This window comes from Nerophis ophidion, linkage group LG10 (genome assembly GCF_033978795.1).
Source record: "Nerophis ophidion isolate RoL-2023_Sa linkage group LG10, RoL_Noph_v1.0, whole genome shotgun sequence".
NCBI classification, from domain to species: domain Eukaryota; kingdom Metazoa; phylum Chordata; class Actinopteri; order Syngnathiformes; family Syngnathidae; genus Nerophis; species Nerophis ophidion.
In genome coordinates this window covers 4,175,546-4,180,859 of record NC_084620.1, presented here as the reverse complement: position 1 = coordinate 4,180,859, position 5,314 = coordinate 4,175,546, and positions in this window count along the sequence as shown.

The following is a 5,314-nucleotide window of genomic DNA, read 5'->3' as shown; positions in this document are numbered from 1 at the left end:
ACGTTCAAGGACGAATGCACGCACCGTAAGGTTTGGACTCAATTGCTAGTTTAGCTAATGGCATTCTTCAAAATGCTAATTAGCTTAGCATTTACAGTATAGGTTGTCAACTCTGTCAGAGACATTTTATAATCTGGCCTGCGCTTGATCCCACGACCACGCTACATCTCTAGGATTGACAGTCAAGCCAGCTAGCCAGTGTTACATATACATATATTTTATACACACTGTATATTGTATACAAACCCCGTTTCCATATGAGTTGGGAAATTGTGTTAGATGTAAATATAAACGGAATACAATGATTTGCAAATCCTTTTCAAGCCATATTCAGTTGAATATGCTACAAAGACAACATATTTGATGTTCAAACTCATAAACTTTATTTTAAAAAAAATAATAATTAACTTAAAATTTCATGGCTGCAACATGTGCCAAAGTAGTTGGGAAAGGGCATGTTCACCACTGTGTTACATCACCTTTTCTTTTAACAACACTCAATAAACGTTTGGGAACTGAGGAAACTAATTGTTGAAGCTTTGAAAGTGGAATTCTTTCCCATTCTTGTTTTATGTAGAGCTTCAGTCCTTCAACAGTCCGGGGTCTCCGCTGTCCTATTTTACGCTTCATAATGCGCCACACATTTTCCATGGGAGACAGGTCTGGACTGCAGGCGGGCCAGGAAAGTACCCGCACACTTTTACTACGAAGCCACGCTGTTTTAACATGTGGCTTGGCATTGTTTAGCTGAAATAAGCAGGGGCGTCCATGATAACGTTGCTTGGATGACAACATATATTGCTCCAAAACCTGTATGTACCTTTCAGCATTAATGATGCCTTCACAGATGTGTAAGTTACCCATGCCTTGGGCACTAATACACCCCAATACCATCACAGATGCTGGCTTTTGAACTTTGCGCCTATAACAATCCGGATGGTTATTTTCTTCTTTGTTCCGGAGGACGCCATGTCCACAGTTTCCAAATATAGTTTGAAATGTGGACTCGTCAGACCACAGAACACTTTACCACTTTGCATCAGTCCATCTTAGATGATCTCGGGCCCAGCGAAGCCGGCGGCGTTCCTGGGTGTTGTTGATAAATGGCTTTCGCTTTGCATAGTAGAGTTTTAACTTGCACTTACAGATGTAGCGACCAACTGTAGTTACTGACGGTGGTTTTCTGAAGTGTTCCTGAGCCCATGTGGTGATATCCTTTACACACTGATGTCGGTTTTTGATGCAGTACCGCCTGAGGGATCAAAGGTCCGTAATATCATCGCTTACGTGCAGTGATTTCTCCAGATCCTCTGAATTTTTGATGATTTTACAGACCGTAGATGGTAAAATCCCTAAATTCCTGGCAATAGCTCGTTGAGAAATGTTGTTCTAAAACTGTTTGACGATTTGCTTACAAAGTGGTGACCCTCGCCCCATTCTTGTTTGTGAATTACTTAGCATTTCATGGAAGCTGCTTTTATAGCCAATCATGGCACCCACCTGTTCCCAATTAGCCTGCACACCTGTGGGATGTTCCAAATAAGTGTTTGATGAGCATTCCTCGACCTTATCAGTATTTATTGCCACCTTTCCCAACTTTGTCACGTGTTGCTGGCATCAAATTCTAAAGTTGATGATTATTTGCAACAAAAAAATATATGTTTATGAGTTTGAACATGAAATATGTTGTCTTTGTAGCATATTCAACTGAATATGGCTTGAAAAGGATTTGCAAATCATTGTATTCTGTTTATATTTACATCGAACACAATTTCCCAACTCATATGGAAACAGGGTTTGTACATATAGTCACATTCTAAAACGAGACAGCAGATTTGAGCTCAAACTCTTCAACGTTAGAAGCATGTGACGTAAAGGAAGAGGCTATTGCTAATGTAGCTGCTAACCCTCGTTTAGTCTCATGAAGGTTTTAAAGCTATCTGCGAACCTTTATTTGTGCTAAGGTTAATGTAGCTGCTGATCCTCATTCGTGCTAATGAAGGCTGTAAAGCTAATGTGGCTGCTAGCCCTCATTTATGTTAATGAAGGTGCTTAAGCTAATGTATCTGCTAGCATTTATTTTCTCCAAAGACGGTGTTGATGCTAATGTAGCTGTCGGCACTCATTAGCGCCAATAAAGGAGCTAATGCGGATGCATTCATGTGTGCAATATGCTAACGCTAACATAGCTGCAAACCAATTGTGTAAGGAGTCAGTAAGGTGTAAAAAAAAATCTGTCATTTTGACCGTGGCGCGTTCAAAGATGGCTGATTGTTGCGTGTTGGAGAGTGCACTTTTGAAATTATTTTATTTCCCTTTCTTTGACGAGAAAAGAACAGATTTTTTTTTTAAATACCGTATTTCCATGAATTTCCGCCGGGGCGCTAATTAATTTAAAACCTCTTCTCACTCCTGCGCTTACCAAAGACATGCGGTAAAAGTAAGCATGCGCTAATTATTTTAAAACCTCTTCTCACCCCGGCACTTACCAAAGGCATGCAGTAAAAATTTGAGTGTGATGTAAGCTTGGACCTTAAATCCTTCTGAATAGCTCTTAAAGGCCTACTGAAAGCCACTACTAGTGACCACGCAGTCTGATAGTTTATATATCAATGATGAAATATTAACATTGCAACACATGACAATACGGCCGCTTTAGTTTACTAAATTGCAATTTAAAATTTCCCGCGGAGTTTCCTGTTGAAAACGTCGCGGAATGATGACGTGTGTTTGTGACGTTATTGGTTGGAGGGGACATACTAGCCAGCACCACTTGCGGCTAAAAGTCATCTCTTTTCATCGAATAATTACACAGTATTCTGGACATCTGTGTTGCTGAATCTTTTGCAATTTGTTCAATTAATATTGGAGAAGTCAAAGTAGAAAGATGGAGTTGGGAAGCTTTAGCCTTTAGCCACACAAACACACGGTGATTCCTTGTTTAAAATTCCCGGACGTGAAGCTTTACTATGGATCAGAGCGGTCAAGCGAACATGGTTCACGACTACATGTCAACCGGCAGGTTTTGGTGAGAGAATTGTGGTAAAAAGTCGCCTCTTACCGGAGATCAGCGGAGCTTTCGCCGTCCATAAAGCTGCCGTTGACTCCCCTCAGAGACTGGTGTCAACACACCCGTGGACACACCCCTCCGACTATCAGGTACTATTTAACTCACTAAAACACTAGCAACACAATAGAAAGATAAGGGATTTCCCAGAATTATCCCAGTAAATGTGTCTAAAAACTTTATTTTATTTTTATTTTTCTAGTCCTTCACAATCAATATCCTCATCCACGAATCTTTCATCCTCGCTCAAATTAATGGAGAAATTGTTGCTTTCTCGCTCCGAATAGCTCTCGCTGCTGGAGGCTCCCATTATAAACAATGTGAGGATGTGAGGAGCCCTCACACTTGTGATGTCATCGTCTGCTACTTCCGGTAAAGGCAAGGCTTTTTTATTAGCGACCAAAAGTTGCGAACTTTATCTTCGATGTTCTCTACTTTCAGCAAAAATATGGCAATATGGCGAAATGATGAAGTATGACACATAGAATGGAGCTGCTATCCCCGTTTAAATAAGAACATCTCATTTCAGTAGGCCTTTAATCTTCTTCCCTTTATGCGATTTCAAATGACCGGTATTGAAATCAGACTCCTCCATTTTGAAAATGATGACAGGGTAGTGTCACGAGGTTGACCAGGCGGTAATACTAAGCATGCACTAATTATTTTGCCAAGCGAGTTTGACCAGGCAGTAATTCAAGGCAGGCACATACTATATGTCCTGCGGCAATTCAAGGAAATACGGTATGCAAAGAAACATTTAAGCAGACACATCAATCTGTGAATGTTTGTTCAATGGAAACAATCGAGCACTTCAAAATGTTATCAATACCTGGTATGTTACATTTATGGTTGTCAGTGTGCATGCAGGAAGGAACAAAAATATTTAGTTCTCTATGAAAGTCCTTCAATAAATCCTATGATTTGTTGTGAAGTGTGCTGCAGGAAATAGCAATGAACTGGAGGCGGGGCTTGTCCTATTTCCTGGACATCTGCACACTAAAGGAAACGTTCCCACTTCCTGTATGAACTCTGACCCTTTCTAAAAATGAAAAGGATTGTCACTCGTTTTCCACGAGAACATCTCACGACAAGATCACTGGGATTCGTGTGTCAACGTGTCCGGTGAGGCGCTAATCTATTTCACTGACCTTCCATCTCAAGGTGGTTCTGTACTGACGGTCCAGAGGCGGGCCCTACAGCATACTTGCCAACCTTGAGACCTCCGATTTCGGGAGGTGGGGGGGATGTGGGGTATTTCATATATATATATATATGTATGAAATACTTAACTTTTTGTGAATTCTATCTACGGTATTTATATTTTATTATATATATAAATTAAAAGAAATAGTTGAATTTCAGACGGCACCTCTCCCGTCCACAGGCAAAACCTAGTAACTCACTTCTAGCTGATTTTGAGAAAACAAAGGAAAACCAATCTATCTTGATGCTGTCTTACAAAGATCTACAAAGTCATCAAACGTAAGATGTTTTCTTGAGCTTTCATTTTCTTGCCGATTGAGCCATGGATTGAATCTGCTCTCATGAACGTGTGCCCTTCCTCCAGATATTTTATCACAATCTCGGGTGGGCCCCATTCTGCGTTTGCACATTGGGCAAGAGCCGTGTACAGCGTCCAGTTTTTATTTGGACCTCCACAGTTATCTGCCCAAAAGAGTATGCAAGGGGAAGAATCAAGAACAAAACATTTAATGAAGGTGCTTGCAACGTCCTGGCCAATCTTCCAAATATCCCCTCGTGCCGTAATATCACATCATCAGGTTGACCGTCGGCCCCCATTCGTGCAAATGTCTCATTAAAGACAATAAGGCGACTGACAAAGAAGCTTCGATTGGTCCCTTGAGATACTAGGTTTTTCTGTTGTATCTATGCGGTTATGTGGTAGTTGCTAGGTCCTGCCGTGCGCGTAACAGCTTACTTACGGAACAAATTACAATATCGCATACACTAATGTAAAGCATATCACCTAGGAACTCCAAAATTAATATCAGCTCAGTTATGACCAAAATTGAGTTACTGGGTTTTGCCTTTGGACGGGAGACCTATCAAATACACAGTAATAAAAAGACAGTTGTTCTACTAACTGTACTGTGCTTGCTGGTTACTAAAAAAACAACAACACTTAGTTTTCACTATTTGAGTAACCTTTGTTCTGCCATTTATTTCTTCATTTTGCTCGTCGACGGTGTAATATATTGGGTTGGAGTCAATAACCAGGCGAGGTGA